Consider the following 25,357-nt stretch of genomic DNA (forward strand, 5'->3'; position numbering starts at 1 on the left):
CTCTAATGTACTAATTGAAACACAGAGACGTTTATAACTGAATACAGGGCACACACACAGAGCCTCTGGGCACCACGACGACGATGATGATGATGGTGACGACGAAGAAGAAGATGATGATGACAATGAAGAGCCAAAATGCCTTTATATCTATTCTGTTTGTTATATGTAAATGAATGATGTGGCCTTGGTGATAATGACACTGATGTCATCTTAAATCACAGTGGGTGGCCCTAATATCTACCTCATGGTGCAGAGGTGTGGCATTATTACTCACCATGGCAACCACCCAACAGGGGGGTGGTTCCTCATTTATACCTGGTGGTGCGTGATTGTGGCCAGGTGCGCAATGGGGAAAAGCCACACAGTTTTTGACCATGCACATACATGGATTGACATGATGAGAATGATACAACAGCTCTAGACATTGAATTTCATGCACGCGTCTAACTCAACCCAGTTGCCCCTGCAGTAGGCTTAAAGGTAAAGGCTCTACAAATGGTTATTATGGACATAGTAGTAAACTGTAGAAAATAAAGATATGCAGTGGTGGAAAAAGCACTCAAATATCGTACTTAAGTGAAAGTACCAATACTGCAATGTAGTTGTAGACATACTCTGTTGCAACTACTTAAGTAAACATTCAGAATTCAAAATGTACTTGAGTGAAAGTACAAAAGTATTGGTTTCGCAAAGTTTTCAAATGTATAAAATTCATATAAATCCTTTGAACATAGCAGATCTACAAGCTCACAATGCATCGCGACGCATTGTGAGCTTGTAGATCGGCTATTTTCAAATGGCCCGAAATGTACATAGGGCTGATGGGGGTAATGTATGTTTTGTAATAATAATCCAAATCTACAACAATCAGTAACTAGTAACTAAAGTTTTCAAATAATTGCAGTGGAGTAAAAATACAATATATATGAAATGTAGTGGAGTAGAAGTAAAAGTATTGAAAATTGGAAATACTCAAGTAAAGTAAAAGAATGTCAAAATTGTACTTAAGTACAGTACTTCAGTAAATGTACTTAGTTACTTTACACCACTGATTATACGGATACAACTGCAAATCGTCTTTGTGTTCAACTTAGGGCGCTTAAGCTAGAAATAAATAAATAAATAAAAAGGTTCCCAGATGGTTGAATCATGCCAAGGGCAACTGCTTCACTGCTCTCAGGATGCTGGCATGCATGGTGAGGAGGAAATCAAAGGAAAGAACACTCCATCCTGCCAAAAAGACAAAATTTAATACAAAAGTCCACGTGAGAGGAGACAAAAATCATACGTTTTGTAATCACAGCCTCGGCAATATGTCTTTAAGCCACCATTTTTCCAAATTTAAACATATCTTAAAGAGTGTTGATTTGTGAGGTATCCCACTACTCTCAGCGGATAATCAAGAGTGCCAAGTATATGATAATCCAGCTGGGTTCCGTCCCCATGGCATGTCACCGCGGATGAGAGGAAAAAAGGGTTGAGAAGAGAAAATAACAGAGTTTGTATTATCATTGTCTCCAAAAGCGGTACCGTCTTTGCTATCTTTTGCTTAAGCTGCTTTGCTTTGCTCAGGTACAGAAGACCACAATCAGGGCTTGGAGAAATTGCACTTAAGTGATGTCTGTGATTCTGGCAGAGTCTTCAAACGCAAAAAATAAACACCTTCAGGTTCACTGTGTCATCATCTGATGCAAATAAAATGAACTTTTTAGACATACTGGTAATTAAATAAATCAACAACCTATAAACGGGGCCATACCACAAACCTATACGGATGGGAACTCGCTTTTCTGTGGTGAATTTTTTTATCTTCCAATGGCTCTCAAAATAAATCTTCCTGTCTGCCTTGATACTAACTAGACCATACATGGGCAACTGGCGGCCCGGGGGCCACATGCGGCCCCCACCTTCACTTAATGCGGCCCGGGGGTTAATATCGGAATACTAATATTGATTTCAGCTGTTCCAATTGCAAACATGACCCGCTGTAATTACTTAAGTCTATATTAGTAGCTTAATGTGTAGTATTACAATTCTATTGTCTTTTTTTTATGTCCAATGTGTTTGTATTTAAGTTCATAAAGGTAACATAAGTAGAACTAAATGCATTTGAAATTAAATAAAAATGTTACTTTTCAGGATTCCAATTCAAAAACAGCAAAAAAATAATCTGGATTCCACTTCAAAAGTAGCAAAAATAGCAGATCTACAAGCTCAAAACGCGTCGCGCTGCGACGCGTTTTGAACTTGTAGATCGGCTATTTTTGCTACTTTTGTGTGACACAGAATGGCCCGACAGTATATGCAATGTGGCCCTCTGGAGTGAGTGTGGAAATATAGTGGCCCTCTCCATCATCAAAGTTGCCCACCCCTGAACTAGACCAAGAGGAACAGAACACAGAGTGGTTTGTGCCATTGAGTATTCACCTCTATCCAATATGTCATGACTCTAACAGTAACACTTTATACACTCTATGCCAGGGGACTTGAACGTTTTCAGGCCAAGGACCCCCTAGCTGAGAGCAAGATGAAGCAGGGACCCCCTCTATATTGTATAAAAATGTGTTTCAGATTTTTTTTAGTTCGTCTGCTCTTTTTCCCATCTACACCAAACCTCTTTGCCAAAAATAGACGATCTACAAGCTCACAACGCCTCGCGTTGGGGTTTTGCGTGCAAGGCGTTGTGAGCTTGTAGATCGGCTATTTTTGGCTAAAGTTCTCCTCAGAAAAGGGATGCTAGGGTTCAAGTGGTTAATGTAAAAAATAAATAATCATATATCATATCACACACAGATTCCGCGGCCCCCCCTGTAATAACTCTGAGGACCCCCTGTTGAAGACCCCTGCTCTATACACTAGATACTTTATATTTAATTTGTTACTTATTTTGGAGTCTCCTTCACATATGCTGTTATATTTTCCATATGATGTCTTTTTTTATATGAATAGACAGATTTACCTCAAATGGGTAGTACTTATGACTGCTATTCAGCCTAAGACCTTTTAAACTATTTTCGGTTTATAAGTTACTGTGATGTTTTTGATGTGCCTTGTGTATATTTTATGTAGCCCTCATGTGTCTAATGTGTGTGTATGTGAACATGTTAATGCATAATTTGCTACAATGATGGCACATTACTTACTTACTTAGACTTAGTTCCTCCCATTCCTATTGGAACATTGGGCGACGAGTCTTCTCCATTTACTCCGGTCTCTGGCGACCCTTCTTGCTCCGTGCCAGCTGACACCCATGTCGCTTAGGTCTTCCTTAGCTGTCTGTCTCCATGTCTTCTTTGGCCTCCCTCTCTTCCCCTTTCCACCTTCCAGTCCATTGCCACACTTGCCGGTCTCTCTCTTGGTAGTCGGAGTACGTGTCCAGCCATTCTCCTTCTCCTTTCATCGACGATGACAGACAGACAGTGGTGCTACCCCTGCCCTTCTCATCACCTCCTCATTGGTGATGTGGTCTCTCCATGAGATCCTCGGGATGGATCTGAGGCATCGTCGGTGGAAGACATCCAACTTGTTGGTGGTGTCGGCTGTCTTCATCCATGTCTCACAGGCGTAGGTCGCTGTTGGGATGACCACTGACATGTAGAGGCGTAGCTTGGTGGCCGTAGAGATGGTTTTAGACGACCAAATGTTGCGGAGCCGTTGAAACACTCCTGCAGCTTTTCCAACTTGGTTATTGACGTCTTTCTCCACGTCTCCTGTGTTTGAGATGTTACTTCCAAGATACGTGAAGTTGTCAACATATTCTATGTCATGTAGGCCTATAGTGAGTGGTGGAAGGTGTTGGTATTGTCCAATGGTCATGGCCTTAGTCTTTTCTTGACTTATCCGTAAACCGACCTTATCTCCGTGCTCATGGCACATACAGTATGTTTAATCATGTGGTTTTCTATTGGGACTGGGATATGTCAACTTTAAATGGTTGCAGACTGAAAGTTTAAATCTTTTTAATGGGAACTACTTGATTGTTCTATTGTTTCAATGTCACTACTGTAGGTACAGTACCAGGAAATGTACTGTACCAGCAGTCAATCAGGGCTTGGAACCATTGCACTTATACAGTACACTGCAAGTGATGTCTGTGATTCTGGCAGACTCTTCAAAAGCAATTGGGACAATGATCTGTTTTAGCTTGTGTTTTAATTGCCGGTGCTTATATGCATTGCCTTTTTATTTTAAATCAAAGTCAGTGTAAAACATGTGCCAATTACAGACCATGGACACTATACCCTGAAATGAGGTCAGTTGAGATGTCAAGTTGGATAACAAACACACGTCATTTTATTTATACCTTTCTCTCTGTCTCTGTCTCTCTCTTGCTCACGCTTTTTGCAAACCTGCTCTCAGTGGTGGAAAGTAACTAAGTACATTTACCCAAGTATTGTACTTAAGTACAATTTTGAGGTATTTGTACTTTACTTGAGTATTTCCAATTTCCAATAGTTTTACTTCTACTCCACTACATCTCAGAAGCAAATATTGTACTTTTACTCCACTACAATTATTTGAAAACTTTTAAACTTTTAAACGTGAGCTTGTAGATCTGCTATTTTCACATATTTTAGTACTTTTACTTTTGGTACTTTAAGTACATTTTGATACCAATACTTTTGTACTTTTTCTCAAGTACATTTTGAATTCCGGACTTTTACTTGTAACAGAGTACTTCTACATTGCAGTATTCATACTACTTTTACTTAAGTAAAACATTTGAGTACTTTTTCCACCACTGCGCTCTCTCTCTGTCTCTGGCTCTCTCGCACAGTCTTTTGCTCTGCTCTGACCTGCTCTGGATACCAAAACCATCCAGGTTGCAGCAGGCAGCTGTGTGTGTGTGTGTGTGTGTGTGTGTGTGTGTGTGTGTGTGTGTGTGTGTGTGTGTGTGTGTGTGTGTGTGTGTGTGTGTGTGTGTGTGTGTGTGTGTGTGTGTGTGTGTGTGTGTGTGTGTGTGTGTGTGTGTGAATGGCTTTGAGGAATCTGACAGCAGCTGTAGCCACCACCCACCCCACAGTCAGCATAATGTCCTGCTCGTTCAAGATCAAGGTCTCCTCTCCGAGCCTGTCTGTCACAATTAAACAACACATTAAACTCACATAAAACACAATGTGCAGTAATGGGCCCCATAAGTGAATAATGTCAATAAATGAGGTCTCTAGCTAACAATTTGCATTACTTAGCTATTTTAAATTAATTTCAATCAATGTCAACCCCCCCCCTCTTTCTCCTCGCCCCCCTCTCTCCCTCTTTCTCATTGGTTCTCAAAGTGGGGTCCGGGGACCCCCAGGGGTCCTTGAGGGAGTTCCAGGGGGTCCCCAGCTAAATGATAGATTAGGCACCAAATGGACCCTCCCTTATGGGTCTAACTCTGAGAGTGTACAAATGGAACCAAATTTGGTTCCATTTGTACACTCTCAGAGTTAAATTGACATAGATTTTACAATATAAATTGCGGTCCAAGTGATAGAAATGCCATTAAATGGGGGTCTGTAGTCCTAATGCATGTCAAACTGGGCGTCCTTGAAATTAAAATGGTTGAGAATCACTGCTAGAGCCGTAAAAAAATCTTCTCTTATGGGGGTCCCTGGCATATCTTTTGAAATGGGGGTCCGCAGGCTAATAAGTGTCATTTTGGGGGTCCTTGACATGAAAAAGTTTGAGAACCACTGCTCTTTCTAACTCTGGATCCCTCTCATCTCTCTCTCTCTCTCTCTCTCTCTCTCTCTCTCTCTCTCTCTCTCTCTCTCTGCGTAATGTCCTGCTCATTCGGGATCAAGGTCTCTGAGCCTGTCTGTCACAATTAAACACCGTGTGCAGACAGACAGTATAATGGGTTGTATTAAGTGAATAATCGAAATATTTATGAAATCTCATTTCCATTTCAATCAATTTAAAAACTCTCTCTCTCTCTCTCTAATCCTCCCTCCCCTCTCCCTCCCTCAGGCTCTCCCCGTCCCTCCTCTGTCCCTCCTCGAGCATCCAAAAAAGGGGAGAAGAAGGAGGGAGGCTGGCTTGTTAACTTTATGGGCTCGACCCCCCCATACACTCTCACTCAGTCATTTCCTCGCTTTGGACTACAGAGAGCAGACTGCTCTCCTCTGACAGTGGCACACACAGGCACACAGGCACACACTCACACACAGGCACACACACGCACGCACGCACGCATGCACACAGGCACACAGGCACACAGACACACAGGCACAGGCACACAGGCACACACGCATGCACGCACGCACGCACACACTCACACTGGTAACGGAGCTGCAGTCTGGATGTCAGAGGACCGGAGGAGGAGGGAAACACGACCTTTACCCTCGAATGTGATCCATATATCTATACATTTATCACAAGGATAATCTTCTGTGAAACCTCTGAAGAAAAGCACTCTTCACTCTGCTGTGGGGGATTTGGAATTCTATTATTATTTATTTCTACTCAAAAAGGTAGGGAAGATACATTTTCTATTGTTTTGCTGCTTAGAGTTTCGACTAAAGTTTTTTTTTGTTTTTGTTTGTTTTGGCTGATTTTGTTGACAGATCTTTTAAAAGGAACTGCTTACGTTTTGCATATTTCCTATCATATTTTAGTCCTACACACACTAGACGGCACGTTAAACTTGTAGTACAGTTTATCGGCTTTTTTTCCCCAAATACGTGCTTCAAGTCCATCACCTGTATGTGATACAGGTGTGTGTACATTTAACCTGTTGCATCACATTATGGAGCTGATGCTGATTGCTGTCTGTTCCCCTGATCAACAGTAGATGGCGCAAGGGATCACTGTAGTCTCTTAAACAAGAGCAAAACTGCCCTTACCTGTTGTATCCTAAATCCAAACTCTGAATGTATATAGGCACTTATGGTTTCTATTCATTCATATATTTATTTGTTTGTTTATTTATTTAGCCTCTTATCATTACTTTGGGTGACTAATTAAGGCTATAGAGAAATATGCCATTCCAGTTGGATACAGGATAGGTGGGCACCTAGGGACATCTATTTTGTACAAAATGTTAAAACATTTAAATGTCAAAAAGTAATGTACTGATCTACAAGCTCCTAGCTATGAGCTTGTATGTCTGATATTTTTGAAAAATCGTGAAAATGTGTGCATATCTATGAATATATATACATATATTTTTTTTTTAAAGCAAACATTTTTAACTCAAATCTTTGCTTCTGGGGGTCCCTGCATGGCACAAGACATTTTCAGATGGGACCCCGCGGCCAAATGTATATTAATTTAGGGGTCCTTGGCAAGAAAAAGATTGAAAACCACTGCTTTGATGTATTGAAATAATGATTCCATGAAGAAATTAAGCATCTTGGCAGACTCTTTCTCCCTGCTGCTCCTGCCCCTCCCTTGGCTTTTTGTATCCACTGTGTATCCACAGCACAGCCAGACACACACAAATACATACAGTGAGTGAATTACACAGATTTTCTGACTGCTTTCCTCCCTGTGGCCTCATTCTGTCTAGTGTTGGTGACCTCATACAGTACCCAGCGGTGGGTATGCTACCATGTAAGAGCCACATATAGGAATTAATTCATCCATCTTGGACCATGCAGTGTATTTAACTGTGAGTCATCATTGAAAAGACAGAGGACACACTGTACTGTAATAACCTTACTGTACTGTGTGTGGACTCAATGAGCAGACAGCTATACACACTGTCACTCTCATGCTGTCCTCCTGCCAAACTTCTTGTCTGTCTGTCTGTCCGCCTGACTGCTTTGTACTTGTTAGCCCAGTGGTTCCCAAGCTTTTTAGTTGGAGACCCAAAAGAGAAAAAGAGTCCCCGGGACCCAAACTAGTGAAAATAGCAGATCTACAAGCTCTCCGCAACGCGTTGTAGAGCAACGCGTTGTAGAGCAGCTATATTCACTTATTCTTAAAAGTTACATTTGTGGAATTTCTTTTCATTTGTTTTATTGTATTAATGACATTATTTTTTGCTTTTAATGTATAGGCTTTTATTTTTTATTTGTACTGAAAATCTTTTGAAATAACAATAATAATAATAATTTAAAAAAAAGAGGGACATATTTACTTGCGTCCCACAGAAATCGGTCTGCGACCCAGAAATGGGTCCCGACCCACTGTTTGGGAAACCTACAGTAGGCTACACACGCTGGTACCTGTCTGTTCGGTAGATGTTTCTTTGACCTCTGACAGTGTACAAATAGCCTACATTGGTATGCTACACTCACTGAGTTAAATGAACACAGGACTTTACTGTGTGTTTTTCCGTCCACCATGCTATACTCTCCATCCATTTTTCCTCTGCCATCTATTTGTTCTATTCATGCGTGCATCTGTGTCCCGACTCCGTGGTTACGGCAAAGAAATGATCATATTGTCATCCATTCATGTGTTACCACCTGTATCTACCGCCCATCCAATCTGGGTTTACACAGACCGGGCCATGGCCTCGTTGGCCCCAATGACCGTACGCCTCTGCAGACAGGGCTACACTCTGCTTATATGTCTTCTCCAGAGTATCCACTGCTCCTGCTGCACGTCTCAGATTGTTTCAAAGTCATTCTGTCATCATGTGGGTGATGCAAATCAGTAGCATTTTTTTGCAGGCCAGTGTCTGTCATTAAGAGAAATACTTTCCTGGTGCTGGAGTTTTAAGAGAGAGAGAGGGGGGGGGGGGTGGTCCTCACTTGGGTTATTATTATTATCATTATTATTATTTATTTGTTAGTGCTTGACAGGCAAGAAAAACAAGCGTGTGTTGCAACCAAACATAAAAATTAGGGAGTGGTATTAACACTAATTGCTCCATGACCGCTTGTGGTGAGTGAAAACGACGCAGCAGCCTATCCTAGCTTCAGTTCATGGCCTTTTACTCAACTGTGTGAATGAATTAAATGCTGCCGGCCTTACATTTTGCCAAATACTTGTGTGCTCGTCTATATTGAATAAGGCTCATCATCTTCACACATAAGCACAGACCCTGGGCCAGTCGTATATCTCCTGTCAACAGGTTTTTTGCCTTTTGTTGCTCCATGTTCCCTCTGGTCTGTGCTCAGCTCTCTGGTGTAGCTCTGGGTCCATGCAGTGTTGAGAGAGCCCCAGCCACCACATCCAAGCTTGGTGGCAACAGGGAAGCTGCCAAACAGATCCTTTTTTTAGGGACAGCAGTCACCAAATTACAGCCGCGGGAGCAGTTAACTCCACCCGAACCGGTCCCTGCTGGACCCGCCTAGCACTAACAGTAACAGTCAGGGAGCAGTGGGTATACTGTGTATATACATATGTGTATTGGTGTGTCTGAAGTGTATGTGTACTTGTTTTTTTTTTTATTAGGGAAGTGAGAATTTAGGAAAATGAGCCAAGAAAGAGAAGATTTGAGAAGGTTTTAATGAACTGTGCGCGCTGAGCTGTGCAGCAGTTCGTGCATGGATATTTTTCCAATGAGTGCTTTTTAGACGGTGTTTGGGGGGTAATTCGTTACATAAGCAATGCATTACATAATGTTACTTTCATGCATTACAAAGTCATTTAATGCTTTTCAAATACAGTTACTTCAGAAATGCTGTTATTTAGGGTGTCCGTGTGGCACAGCGGTAACGTTTCTGCCCACCACCGCAGACACTATAGGGGTTTGAATCCTCTGTGGTGCAACCAGCTTGGTCAGCAGTTCCAGCGAACACCACTGGCTCCGTGCATAACTGTAGTTATGTAGTTTCCAGAAGATGGCATATACCTAGCTCTGGTCCATAGCGTTACAATTCTTAACGCTATGGACCATATAGCTAGCATACAGTATACCCTGTTTTCCGGTAGATTTTCCCATAGCTTCATTTGATTGGCTCGGCAGCAAATTTGAACGGGAAACATACACAAAGGCGTCATTTGTTTTTTTCCCGTTCAAAATCTGCTGCAGAGCTATAATCAAACGATCCTATAGTGGGACACTGAACCGGAACAGGAAACGGGTATGCCACCTGATAGAAACATGGGCCTACAGTTATGCACAGAGTTATGCACCTATTGACCACCCGGCATTCCCGGCGTCACGGGGGGGGGGCGTGAGGGGGCTTTTTTCCCACTCAACCGGACCATCTCGTCCCTTCCGTCAAGACTGCCAGTTAAAAAAAGACAACCTTCTGGTACTTTTTAATTAATAGCGTTGAGGCGCCAAGTCTTCCTCAGCGTGTTAAGAAAGTGGTCAGTGGTGTTGTGTGTACCAGGAGGGACTGATAGACAGACAGACAGACATGCCAAAAATATATTTTTTTAAACGTTCGGCCCCCATACTACGCATCCACACCCCGCACCGTTGTCGGCTAGTGCCGGTGTTCGCGAGTTGGAAGCCGTGGGGAGGGTGATCTCTGCACTAGTGACTCCTACAGGTTGGTCAGGGCGCCTGTTTCGTGGGTTGTGGAATAGCGCGTAAAAGTACCTCCACACACGCGTCGAAGGAAGCCGGACAAAAATACGTTTTACTCTTACGTACCTGTACACAAGATGTAACAATAAAGCCCAACCTTGAACCTTGAACCTTGAACTCCCTCTCAATGAAACGCCAGACTGTCAGGTGAAAAGAAGCTGCCATGTTGTCACACGTATCGGAGGAGACGCATGGTTGTCTGTGCTCTCGCTGCAACCGATTGTAGGAGTTAACAGTTGACAAGGGACTGCAATATATGGGTAATCAGGGAATTGGCATAACAACTGCTGAATTGGAAGAAACAGGAAAAGGAAAAAAAGACTTGCCAAAAAGGAGAAATTCTGTTATTTACTGTTTTTTAAGCTTCTAATGAGTTCATGCACACTAATGACAATGCAGTTGTGCAATTTAAAATAAAACATTTCAAATATAGTAAGTAAGTAAGTAAGTAAGTAAGTACATTTTATTTATAAAGCACCTTTCGAAACAGTGTTACAAAGTGCTGTACAATGGAATACGCAAAATTAACAAGTTACAAACGGTATTATAGTACTAAATAGCGAAAAATACAATACAACAAGGATAAAAAACAAAGCATTGACCTATGTGAGTCAGGTAAAACTTGACAAAATGCTTACGAAACAAATGTGTTTTAGGCATGCTCTTAAAACCTTTCGACAGACTCAGCATTTTTTAAAGCCAAGGGAAGGGCGTTCCACAGTGTGGGAGCAACCACTGCAAAGGCCCGGTCACCCTTTGTTTTGAGATTGGACGCGGGTATCTTCAGAAGGCCTTTGTATAGGTATTTCTGTATATACCCAACGACAATAGAGAGGTGCTGCAAATTCTGAATTGTTTTTGTCATCATGACATTGATATTTAGACTGCTGATAGTATTTCAATGCCAATAATACCATTATTGCAGCATTTTCCTCTATTCCATTTGCCTACTTTCTTCCACTTAATGTTATGCCGAGTCCTTTTGCACTAACAACATTAGAACAAAGGTCTTCAACAGGGGGTCCGGGACCCCTAGGTGGTCCTCAGAGTTACTACAGGGGGTACGCCACATCTTTGTGTGATATGATTTGTTTCTTTTTACATTAACCACTTGAACCCTAGCATCCCTTTTCTGAGGAGAACTTTAACCAAAAATAGCAGATCTACAAGCTCACAACGCCTCGCACTGTGAGGCGTTGTGAGCTTGTAGATCGGCTATTTTTGGCAAAGAGTTATAGGTGTGTAGAGGAGAAAAAGAGCAGCAAAAGTTTATCTGAAACACAATTTTATACAATACAGAGGGGGTCCCTGCTTCATCTCTCTCTCAGCTAGGGGGTCCTTGGCCTGAAAACGTGGAAGACCCCTGCATTAGAGGGTGTTTTTTGGAAAGCAAATGTAATGCAAAAGTAATAATTTGTCATTATGCATTACTTGGCACAGAAAGTACAATTTTTATGTAACTTATTACTTTATTGAAAGTAATATGTAATGAATTACATTTTGAAAGAAACCCCTCCCAACACTGGTTTATAGAAGTGATGTAGTGTACTGTATGTACACAGTAAAAATCCTCAGTGTTAATTTATCCCTTTTATAACTCCATGTGTAACTCGGCACCAGGCACAAATCTAACCAAATGGACCCGTATATAAGATCCATTTGGTCACATTCTCACCTGGTCTTCCACATAATGCGTGGAAGACCAGCAGCAGCAGCACAATGCCAGTCACGATTTGACTTAATCTCTTCAACCTCGCATTGACCCCCGTCAAAGCGCTGCCGTGCTCAGTTCCAGGGCCGCGCGCTCCATGTGATGTTAATCAACTGCGAGTGTTGACGTGGCTGCTGCCAATAAAACCCAGCCGCTTGTGGTGCATGGTGCCCAGCTGGCAGCCTGATGGAAGGCCTCAACACCAACCTTGTTGCCCGTTTTCTCATTCATTCAAACTGCCAATGCAAATCACACGTCTCCGGGGCTGACGGGTTGATGAAAGAACAATCGAGTCAGCGATAACGAAAGGCTAAAACTGCTAAAATGATGACGCCGTTGGAACGTATGATGTAAATACTCTATGTGTTCAGCCATATGCCTCATAAACAGATAGATAGACAGATCATGATAGATCAGTGATTTTTCAACCTTTTTCGCGTCAAGGACCCCCAAATTGACACATAATAGCCCACGGACCCCCGTCTGAAAAGATTATGCCGGGGACTCAACCATTTTGATTTCTTGGGGGTCCCAATCTACACTGTGTCATCATCGTTAGTGTTAATTTAACTCTGAGAGTGTACAAATGGAACCAAATGGACCCGTTAGGGTCCATTTGGTTCCATTTGTACACTCTTAGAGTTACAGACACATAAGGGTCAATTTGGATCCTAACAAATGGAACCAAATGGACCCGTTACGGTCCATTTGGTTCCATTTGTACGCTCTCAGAGTCACAGACACATAAGGGTCAATTTGGTTCCTAACTGTTAATTTGGCTGGGGACCCCCTGGAACCCCCTAAAGGACCACTGGTGGTCCCCGGACCACTGGTTGAGAACCACTGAGATAGATTGATAGACAAGATAGATAGATAGATGGATGTCATTTAGATAGCATGTTATGTAGACAGATGCCAGGTTCATTTGTAGACCTGCCATTCTATAGTGTGCATAGTTTCAATATGCAGATGATAGATTTTTTGATATTATACCGTTTAGACTGATGAAAGGTTCTTGGTTTACCTACTGTATGATCCTAGATTACTATTTCTATGCATTTGATGTATTACCTCGGGTTTTCCTTGCTTACTGTAAATCGCTCTGGATTAAGAGCGTCTGCTAAATGCCTAAATTGTAAATTGATGGATCGATGGATAGATCCAGTGGTCACATTGAGCCGGTTTGTTCTAGAGCTCTGTAAATGTTAACATGTTTCTGTGGCTTTTGCAGGGCTGGTGCTGCTTAAGCCACTTGTTGAGATTCATGGGCATATTATTTCCTCCGTGTTTGTGTGTGTGTGTGCACTCTTGACAGAATACAATAGAACAGAGCTCAACTGTCCTCCCATGAAAAAAAACAAATCTGCATCCACAGGCAATTTCAGGGACAAGAGTGCACAGCAGAATCCTCCATGCGAACTCAGAAGGCATAAAAAATGGGACCGTGACAGGTCCAATTCGTACAATTTCCGAGTTAAAGTAACACTGAGGATTTTTGCTGTGTGTAGCCTACATTCTGTAACTGATTAAAACATCAAAAACAAAGAACGTATAGATTCATTCATAACCAAATCTCCACAGATGAGAAAAGCTAATCCCAGTATGACACAAGGTTATGAGTCCTCAAAGCTCCAAGGTTTAACTTGCATTTGGAACAAAGCTTTCCCCTCTTGCGTGCTCGTTGGGCATAGCGGGGGTGCAGTATTAACCACGACCATATGACAACAACTCCTAACAAACAGCCGAGGGGTGGTACGGAGGTGATAGTGACTTAATTTATCCAGCCCCGAAAATAGGCTCTATGCACAGCAGCCATATTATCACTTCCTTCACAGGTGTTACCAATGATACTAACGAAGGCTCTGTTCCGTTTAGAGTAGCACAGTGGTTTCCACGACCCCCATAACTCTGAGAGTGTACAAGTGGAACCAAATGGACCCTTACGGGTTCATTTGGTTCCACTTGTACACTCTCAGAGTTACACACCCGTAAGGGGCCATTTGGAAGCCCATGAGGGTCCCTGGACCCCAACTTAAGACCCACTGGTGTAGCAGAGTGTTTCCAGTGAGCCAACATGTACAACTTCAGCACCCTGACTCTGTTTGACCAGAATGGAACAGAGCCTTCATTAGTATCATTAGTAACACCTGTGCATTTCTTCATAATATGGCTGCTGTGAATAGAGCCTATAGCCGACTAGCTGACAAGCTGACAACGTGTCGCGCTCCGACGCGTTGTGAGCTTGTAGATTGGGGGGGCATACAACATCCTCTCGCTTTTGGCTGTGGTCTGGGCCTTGACCAAACATCTCTGCAACCACGCATGGGATCTCAAGCTAAAAACAAAGGTTATTGTTAGCGACACGGCGATGATATGTGGTGAATGCATGTTCTGTCTTCACAAAGCTTCACAAAAGGCAAAGGTCGACCTTGTGGTGAACCTCAGCGACATCAACGCAATTGAGGCTGAAGGATGGAAGGGCAGACTGACGTATATAACCACCGGTTGATGGATGGTTCGTATTGGAAATGTAAAGATGATCTCTGCCTGGGGAGTGTGGGAAATTTAAACAACCAGTACACCAGTCGGGGGCATATAGGCCAAGTCATTATGGTAGCTTTATACATGCCAGGCTCTCTTATTATCAGCCAGCATCCTTGTTTATCTTTCTCTCTCTCTCTCTCTCTCTCTCTCTCTCTCTCTCTCTCTCTCTCTCTCTCTCTCTCATTGTTGTTCTTCTGTCTCACCACTTCATCTTCCCCTTAATCCCGTCTCCTTCTCACTACGATTGCAATTTACAATTTGGGCAATTTATAGCAGACATTCTTATCCAGAGCGACTTACAGAATGAAAGTCTCTAATCCAAGTATTATAACGCTGGAATTCACCTCTTCATGAAAGAAAAAACAATCTGTCTGTTGTCATGGTTACCTGTTTTTACTGCTTCAGACGGAATCGGGTGGTTAGGAGTTCAAATAGTCTGAGAGAGAGAAAGAGAGAGAGCGAGAGAGACAGACTGTGTGTGTGTGTGTGTGTGTGTGTGTGTGTGTGTGTGTGTGTGGGTGCGTGTGTGTGTGTGTGTGTGCGTGTGTGCGCGCGCGCGCGTTCGTGCGTGCATGTGTAATTCCCACCCAGGGAAGGAGTTCACACACCTTTGACATACATAGATGGGGAATTCACCCACTTCTCATTTGTTTTATTGGAGGAAAGCCGACGTGTCGTCGTCGGGTAGGAAAGGGAAAGGCAGACATAGAAGCCTTTGTTTCCTGGTTGAGTGCATGGTTGAAGTAACACTTCATTTGGAAGTGGGCCGCTCGGTTCTGGTTGCTGCTGCTGATCGCATGTCTGTCCAACAGTGTGTGTGTGTGACGTAAGCATGGGCCTCATTTCACCTTGTCATCAGGAGGAAAGCGCTTCATCTCTCACACCCTCGTTCCTCACACATTTTTATTTAGTTTTAGTTATAGTCTTTTGAATCAAATTCCATTTAGTTGTAGTCACCTGAAATGTTTTACTGTTAGTCTAGTTTTAGTCAACTAAAAATCATATGATTATAGTTGACTAAGTGTACAGTTGATTTAGTCGACTAAAATGTATTTTGGCGGTGCCTTCAGAGCGTCGTAATGGCTGATTTTACACTTGGTTGCATGCTGAAAATAGCCGATCTACAATTTTAAAAGAAAAAAAAACTCACACTTATGCCAGTTTGACGGTGATCACCCTCCCCTGTGCCAATGTTGGCACCCGTGCCTAAGGTTGCCTACCCCTTGTTTACAATATAACCTACTCTCTCCTCTCCTCTCCTCTCCTCCCATGTCATTTTGTTTCTCACTTTTCCTTCGTGTTTCCCGTTCTCTGCACTCTATGACCCCCACACACACACACACACACACACACACACACACACACACACAACGCCGCGCCTCTAAGACAAACAACAGCGCATGGATCAGGAATAGCCGTCCATCCATTATACATCTCTGGGCATTTAGGATGCATGGATGGAGGGAGGGACGGACGGAGGGCTATAACAATTATGATTGGTGCCTTTGGGTTTGTTTTAGTCTCAGGCCGGATGTTTGGTGGTTCCCAGTGCCACTGGAAGGAGAAGAGAGGAATTCACATATACAGGCAGCTTGAGGCCGATAAGGTGGCTATTACAGCCAGAGAGCTCTGCTTGATTGTGGCATGTACAGTAGTTTAGTCTTATCAACGTGTTGTGTTTACGTATAGCCTTAGTCTTCATTCCTGACTGATGATAGGCTGGCCTCCGCTAGTTTTTTCCCCCCTTTTCCTCTCTCGTCAATCATAACATAACCTACTGTATGGTCAGTCCATTGGTCTGACCAATGGCTCGATACGGTTGGTTTTCCGTGCTTAAAATTAGGACATGGGTTGGGTGTACCGATTTTATCTTCATCACAAGTTGGGGCGGAAACCATTATTATGTCCAAAACCGTAACTTTTCAGAAAATGGAAAAATAAATGAGCATCTGTGTTCCAATGGTTATTATATAGTTTCAAGCTAGCTAGCTTCAAACTTGCATCCCTATTTTGGGCATGAAATGTTCTAAATATTCTACAATCTCGCAACGTGCCGCATCGTGACACGTTTTGAGCTTGTAGATTGGCTATTTTCTCTACTTTTGCACTGCACTGTCATATGATTAAAATAGGGCCTTCATTTATGAAAAAAAGAAACATAAAAAGATGAGATATGGATATTATTCATTCACTATAGATTGTTTTGGTTTGGGCAATGATTTTCTCCTTAGAAAAATGAAGGCGTGCCGTGCATGTTGCATGTTTATGACATTATAAATTCCATTTTAATGGCTTCTATGGCAGCTCTAACAGCCCTATAGCTCGCATGACTGCAAGCATATTATACATGGGCCTCAGGCCTCTGTGTTTAAAAAACATAGTTGGTTTTTGTTTTGACGCATGAGTGCAACTCGGAATTGGATTCGGCCGACTGAGCGATGGGAGTAGCAGTCTTCAGCTTTCTATACTTACATCTACAGCATGACAATGAGTACAGATATTATGTATGGTTTCTATTTATTTATCAGTGGTGGAAAAAGTACTCAAATATTTTACTTAAGTAAAAGTATTAATAATGCAATGTAGAAGTACTCTGTTACAAGTAAAAGTCCGGAATTCAAAATTGACTTGATTAAAGGTAAAAAAAAGTATTGGTATCAAAATGTACTTAAAGTACCAAAAGTAAAAGTACTAAAATGTTTGAAAATATCAGATCTACAAGCTCACAACGCATCGCGATGCGACGCGTTGTGAGCTTGTAGATCTGATATTTTCAAATAGCCTAGGCATACAATAGGGCTAAAGTGGTTAATGTAAGTTTTATACTGTAATAATTTATATCTGCAAAGTAACTAGTAACTAAAGTTTTCAAATAATTGTAGCGGAGTAAAAGTACAATATTTGCCTCTGAGATGTAGTGGAGTAGAAGTAAAAGTATAGACAATTGGAAATACTCCAGTAAAGTAAAAGTACATCAAAATTGTACTTAAGTACAGTACTTGAGTAAATGTACTTAGTTACTTTACACCACATGCAGCTTGTATGTTCTCTGTGTGTCTCTCAGTGTACAGGACACTATATATCACATGTGTGATACAGGCTATTCGTGCCCACGGGCTACATTCTTCTGGCCAGGCTGTAGCCAGCCAGCCAGTGTTTTTTCAGCAGTATGGTATAATTTCCACGACTATTTTTGTGGCAGGGAGGCAGACTGCGAGGGCTGACGCTCATTCGTGCCGACCAGGTCCGCACATTATGCCCAGACACCGTTTCCCCTTGTGTTTATGTTCTTAACCACTTTCAACCTAGTGGCATCCCTATTTTGGGCATGTCATTATTGTCCCAAAAGTGTGATTTTCTTGAAATTTTCCTCTTAAAAAAAAAAAAAAAAATTGCAGATCTACAAGCTCACAAAATGTCATGTTGTGATGTGCTGTGAACTTGTAGATCTGCTATTTTCATGCTGCACCGTCATACAATGAAGTATAAAATAGGGCGGTGGTTGAATAATGATTTTTGTCTAGTTTGTGGTGGACAGACTTTTTTTTTTTGGTCAGCAGAAGCAATGTTTGGAGTGGGATGACAGCAGAACGATGGTGGCAGGGCATTCTCCCACACACTTTGCATGTCTGCGGACATTTGTTTGGACTTGTCAGATTGCACAAATGTTTCCCCCCATAATTCTAATGTGTTTACGTACTGTACTACATCTGTTGAAATCTGGATTCAGGGCTTCTGTGTACAGTATGCAAGGCTACACACAGTCAAATCCAGTGGCGTGCACAGACATTTTGAGGGGCAGGTGCTCAAGTAAATTATACTTGTTTTTGTTTACTTGGTCTGCTCTTTTTTCCCTCTACACCTATACCTCTTTGCCAAAAATAGCCGATCTACAAGCCCACAACGCCTCGCAGCGCGAGGCGTTGTGGGCTTGTAGATCTGCTATTTTTGGCTAAAGTTCTCCTCAGAAAAGGGATGCTAGGTTTCGAGTGGTTATGGTAAAAAGAAAAATCATATCACATAGAGATTTGGCAGACCCCCTGTAGTAACTCAGAGGACCCCCTAGGGGTCCCGGACCCCCTGTTGAAGACCCCTGCTGTAAACTGGGCAGTGGGCACACTTCAAAAGGGCACTTCTGGTCAAGAGGGCAAAGGGCAGGTGCTCTAGCACCACCTAGAGTCTATCTGTGCACGTCCCTGGTCAAATCCAGAGTGTTAGTTTAAATGAACACACTGTGGTGCCCTGCTTTAATTCTGTTTGCTGAGGTCGGTGGTACAGGAGCTGTAGCTAAGTGGGTAGAAAGGCCGTCTGGGAGTCGGAAAGGTTGCTGGTTCAATCCTTGGGTTGAAATGTTCCCGAATAATTATATATGACCGGGGTCCTGCAGGGCTCTATAATAGGCTAGTATAGTCTACACACCAAATGACTTTGTTCAAGTGGTTAACCACAAAGCAATATATACTATAACATAGGTCGTAATAATATACAAAAACTTGATTTTTCCCATATTCTTCTTAGAAATAAGGGACATCCAGCCGTGTCCCTTATTTGAATTTTAGGTAGTTGGCAACCCTACTTGGCATCGACTGGCGTGTCATTTGAGTTACAAACCGATAGGGATGCAATTGTTTTATAATATATTTTGGAATTGCACAGTACTTACATAAATGATGATATGAAACATTATGTTTGGTTCAGAAACCTTGTCGACATTCAGCGTAGCTAGCTTGGCTTGGCTTGGCTTGGCCTGACAAGATGAGACGCCGAGAACGTGCATCAGGCACACAACACTGTGTGTGGTGCAGGACAATTTATAAAGGGTTAGGGTTAGAGCACCTTGTGTTTAGACTTTAGAGAGTCCCAGAGCCCTGTGTGCTCATCTGAGCCATCTGAGCAGCAGCCCTCTGCTGGGTAGATGTCCCCTGGGGACCAGTAAATACTCCCTTTGTTTCCCTTAAGATGTACATGCAGTAGCGCCTGTGCTGTTACCGACACAGCATAATGCACGTTTTATTTATTGTTTACATATTGCACCCCCATTTTAACTTTTAATTTGCCAGATGTTTTGTCATCAGTGTTGTTTGGAATTGGTGTTTTGTTTAAGGGATTGAGAGGGATTAAAAGCCTTTCAAAGTCACTATTATTGGCTTGTCTCTATGGTTCAAAGTCATGAGAACATCCGGCGCTACTGGAAGCGCGCCGCCCGAAAATATGAAGGCACATAGCGATCGAAAAAAAGTCCACCGGATGTTTAATAGAATGAGATTAAGACACATACTGGAGTCATACACAGAGACACAGACACACATGCAGACCGATGCTCACACACACACACTTAATAGATAATACAAGCACACACACACACACACACACACACACACACACACACACACACACACACACACACACACACACACACACACACACACACACACACAAAGGCTTTGAGCTGCATGTGAAAAGTGAGCCATTTTGTGTTCCATAAGGGAGATGCTCTGAGGACATGCATGTGCCTCTATAAGTGCAGTGTGGAATTCGATGGGCCTGAAAATTAAGGCCCGGCCCTAACTGGGCCCTAACTGGGCCCAGTTAGTAAAAAAAAAAAAAACTTTTCACGGAACGCGAGGCTCGGCTCTGCACGAGAAATCGGCATACATTTTCGTCCCGTCCCGAAAACGTCGGGTCGGGTAGGGTTGGGTTTGGGCAGAATTTGAGAACTCTAATTCGAAGCACAACATCCATCTGATGACCTACATGGACTGCACATCTCCCTGTCTGTCTGTGACTGTCTTTTCCCATCTTAATTTAGAGTAGCCAATTATTTTTACCTCTTTTCTTCTCCCAGTTTAATCATTATGTCAATTACGCAGCTGATTGTCACTGCTGTTTGTACCTGCCAGTGAGGAGCCCCAACCGGGAGGACGTATAGCTCCTCCGTCCTATACTCCATCCCGTTCAACATTCCCTGCTGACAGGTGCCAAGCCGACCCTTTTATCTCTGCCTCTCTCTCTTTCTGTCTCCTGCTCTTTCAAATGCCCCCCCCCCCCCCCCCCCCACACACACACACACACACACACACACACACACACACACACACACACACACACACACACACACACACACACACACACTCTCTCTCTCCCCCAGCTGTTTCTCATTACTGAGCGGGTCGAAGGCCAGAATCACTCTGTTCCATGTTGCCACTAATTAAATCCTGACCGTGTGTCTATTGGACACATTAACATTTCCCTGAACAATCCCTGATTCACACTTTAGCCCAGTGTAACACCAGACTCTGCAGACATTTGTTGGGATTAGACTGTTGAAGATCAGACAGGAATTAACACCCCAGGGCCAGAGGTGAGAGAGATCAGGGTCTGATGTCACTGTGTATGTTCTGTGTGTGTCCTTCTGATCATGAGATTATGCTCATGTTAAGAGTTGTTGATTTGTTATAGCCTGGTGGCCAGGTCGTAGATGATTATTCTACAGATTAAGGTCAAGGTTATGTGTGCAGTGTGATGATCTGTTACTGTACCATTTTGTACCACACATACTGTCTGAGGTAATGTTACACCAGTTCTCTTGATACAAAAAAAATCCTTGACTTTAAATCTATGTTGACAGGCTGTTTGGGGACTGGGAGGAGGCAGTACATTTTTTCATGTTACACCCAGTGACACCTATAGACTGGGCTGTAGGTGCACGCTCGCACACACACACGCACGCACGCGCGCACACACACACACACACGCACGCACGCACGCACGCACGCACGCACGCACGCACGCACGCACGCACGCACGCACGCACGCACGCACGCACGCACGCACGCAGACACCCACTGGTGACCTCAGCTAGCTGTGTGATGACATCATGGAGTGTCATGTATGTCACTTGATGCACATGCACTACAGAGAGACATGGTGGCACACAGGCAAAAATAACCTCCGTTTCTCTTGCACTCTTTCTCACGCAGGCACATCGCATGCACACACACACACATGCAAAACTCACACACACTCACGCACGCTTTATTCGTCCGTCTCTTCTACAGTATCAAGATTGGCCAATAATAAGATCTCTCTTGAGAATTTAAATTTGATGACCAAGGAAGCGAGTCTGTAACATTCTGTCCCAGTTGATTTAGAACATTGGTTCTCAAAGTGGGGGGGTCCGGGGACCCCCAGGGGTCCTTGGAGGGGTACCTTCACTATCACGCCCAGAAGGTCAACGAGACACCCTGCAGAAACCCTGACAGACCTGGACTAGGCTGACGACATCTGCCTGCTATCTGACCACGTAAAGCAGTCACAGGAGCTCCTGTCCAGAGTGGAGTTAGAGTGTGCTAGGGTTGGCCTCATGCTAAATGCAAAGAACACCGAGGTCATGACCTATAACATCCCCCAAGAACATCCGCCCCTAACAACAACAGAAGGCACTGTGCTAAAGGAGGTCAGTGACTTTAAATACCTGCATGGGCGCATGGGTCGGTTCCACAGAAAAGGACCTTAAGGTGAGGAAAGCACTTGCCTGGAGAGCTCTTAATGGCATGACCAGTGTGTGGAAGTCCAACCTCCCCCCGACGCATCAAGATCAGTTTTCTTCTCTGCAACTGTGGAGTCCATTCTCCTCTACGGCTGTGAATGCTGGACACTAAAGCAAGCCCTACAGAAGTCCCTGGACGGGTGCTACACCATAATGTTACGTGTGGTACTGAACATCAACCAGGACGAGCAGCACATTACCAACAAGCGTCTGTACGGGGCACTACCAAGTGTATCAGAAAAGATAGCAGTCAGGAGGATGAGACTAGCCGGCCACTGCCACCGGCACCGAGAATTCCCGGTCAAAAAGCTCGTACTGTGGGAACCAACACACGGGCATCGATCAAGAGGACGTCCCACACCTACCTACGTGGATGTACTAAGGAAAGATGCTGGTGCAGAAAGCACAAAGGAGCTGGCCAGATGTATGGAGAACCGAGATGACTGGAGACTGACTCCGATGGAGGGCTCGTCTGAGGACGACGTAGAGAGAGGGGGTCCCCAGCAAAATTAGTTAATATAGCGTCACAATCATTTTAACCACTTTAGCCATGTTTTATAGTTTGGCCATTCAAAAATAGCAGATCTACAAGCTCATAGCGTGGCACCGAGTGCCACGCTATGAGCTTGTAGATCTGCTATTTTTGAAAAATCGTGAAAACTTGTGCAAATCTTTGAATATATATGTTTGTTTAAAGCGAACTCAAATCTTTACTTCTGGGGGTCCCTGGAACTAAATATTTTGAGATGGGGGTCCGCGGCCAAATACATAAAAATTTTGGGGGGTCCTTGACACGAAAAAGTTTGAGAACCACTGCTTTAGAAGGAGTGCTTTTCACCCTTGATTGGGTTGCTTCCTGGCATGGCACGATGTACCAGAGGGATGTGAGTGAGCACTTTTCTCCCTCGCAGCCTCCAGCTCCCAGTCTTTTCTCCGTTTCCCCTTCCTTCAAGGTGTGGCGTGCAGCAGGGTTCCGTATGAATGGAGACACTGTTTATAGGGTGTTTCTAGTTTCTATTCCAAGGGTGCGTTTACGTCACTCCTCCTTACGCCTGTTGCTTGACTCAGCTCAGTCAGTCAGACAGACAGACACTCGCTTCGTCCAGGATAAACCATTTTTTTGCAGTGACATTGCGTTGAATGTGGCCGGTGTGGCCCTCGATCTGCTCCTGTGATACTACAGATGAATCTGCACAAAGCGACACGACACAGACTCTGAGATCTGATGTGTTTTCTAGTGTTCTTTGTTCCTAGTTTTAGTCAGTGTTTTTACTTTTCTGTTGTGCTCCTTTGAGTATTGTGCATTCCTTGTTTCTTAGTTGTTTCTTAGTTGTAGAGTTAGAGTAGAGTTTTACTTTACACCAGGGGTCTTCAACGTTTTCAGGCTAAGGACCCCCTAGCTGAGAGAGAGATGAAGCAGGGACCCCCCTCTATATTGTATAAAATTGTGTTTCAGATTTAACTTTTTTTCTTTACTTGGTCTGCTCTTTTTTCCCTCTACACCAAAAATAGCAAGCTCTACAAGCTCACAACGCCTTGCAGCGCGAGGCGTTGTGAGCTTGTAGATCTGCTATTTTTGGCCAAAGTTCTCCTCAGAAAAGGGATAAGAGGGTTCAAGTGGTTACGGTAAAATAAAAAATCATATCACACAAAGATTTGGCGGACCCCCTATAGTAACTCTGAGGACCCCCTAGGGGTCCCGGACCCCCTGTTGAAGACCCCTGCTTTACACCATGTGTACATTTTATTTTGTAGTTTGTTAGTGTCTCCTCCTGGTCTCATGTGTTGCTCATGTTACCTGTCTTGTCTCACCTACCCTTTGATTGGTTATGTTCTCCACCTGTGTCTTGTTGTGCCCCAGCCAGTCCCTGTGTTGATTTGTCTTGTGTGTTCACCTGTGTCCATTTAACCCTGTGTCTATATATACTCCCCTGTTTTTTAGTTACTTTGTCGGTTTGTTATAGTAGGTCGCCAGTGTTCAGTTCCTAGTGTAAGCGAGAGAAATGGGAGGAAATGAACGTAAAAGAAAGATGGATGGGTGGTGAGAGAAGACGCAAGAGAGATAAAGAGAGAGATGGATAGATGAGAATGGATGGGTAACGGAACTAATGCAAGAAGACACACTTTGATCGGGTGGAGATGAAATCTCTTGTTTTAAGTATTTGATATTCCTAGTATTCTCCTCGTATTACTTCCCTGTGTTTGTTCCTGGTCCTTTGTGAGTTTTTGCAATAAACTCTGTTGCATTTGAGCTCCTCTGCCTTTGTCGGTCTGCATTTGGGTCTTAAACCTCCTGCCTCGCACTGGTTGGAATAACGTGTTCCTTCCACGCGCTACGTCCAACTGGGGAAACTCCCCCCTGTCAGGTGACAAGAAGCTCAGTTGGCTCTCATGCATTGAAAGAGGCATATAACCTCGGCCCTGGGCTCCCTAGGCTGTGGGGGGAGTGTAGCGCCCAGGATCACTTAGAAAATTGGCACCGGGGGAAAAAAAGGGTTACAAAATCGTGGGATAAAAAAAAAATATATATATATCACAAGAATGGTCTGTCCAATCTGCAAAAAGCTGTCTTTGTGTAGTTTATTTAAAGCTTGCAAGGATGCCCGTTGCAATTCTGCTTAGGCAAGGAGCATGACAACACTCAGCATCTGTTATGTCCCCAGCTCCTCCCAGAGCCAGTGGGGGGCAATAACAATGACATCCCATAAACGTGCATTTGAACTTGCGATGGCCTTGCTTATGGCCTTAAATCTGAAACGGTAGCAATTAGATGTCGCATCATGTGGTCAGAGTACAAAGTCAGACAGAACACATGAACAATGGCAGACTGTCTCGCAAATAGATGTTCACACTTCACGTATAGCTACACAAATCAAACTTTAGTTCATGAGAAGTTCAGACAGAGATCTCTGTTGAGAGTTATTATATAAATGGTTAATGGATTTTTTTTTTTACAGACTTTGAAACCATACTTTGCCGACTTATTGGCAAAGTATCATTCGTTCATTTGTTCGTTTGTGTAGCGCTACACAGGCAAATGGGACATCAGCCAATATCGTCATCTAGTAGTTCAATGAGGCGGCTGACTCCATGTGATGGAGTTTGTAGGTTGGGCATTCATCGGCGACGTCTT

General features: G+C 43.4%; 1 protein-coding gene across 1 annotated transcript in view; it reads left to right on the forward strand.

Annotated features, from left to right (window-relative positions):
- Positions 1–6,102: 6,102 nt before the first annotated feature.
- The window catches only part of bgnb (biglycan b), a 38,892-nt gene continuing 19,637 nt past the window's right edge, over positions 6,103–25,357 (forward strand). Inside the window, exon 1 of the mRNA XM_084069826.1 lies at positions 6,103–6,458. The gene's annotated coding sequence lies outside the window, so the exon portion shown is untranslated. The remainder of the gene's footprint in view (positions 6,459–25,357) is intronic.

The sequence above is a fragment of the Gymnoscopelus microlampas genome (genome assembly GCF_963454915.1).
Source record: "Gymnoscopelus microlampas genome assembly, chromosome: 10".
NCBI classification, from domain to species: Eukaryota; Metazoa; Chordata; class Actinopteri; order Myctophiformes; family Myctophidae; genus Gymnoscopelus; species Gymnoscopelus microlampas.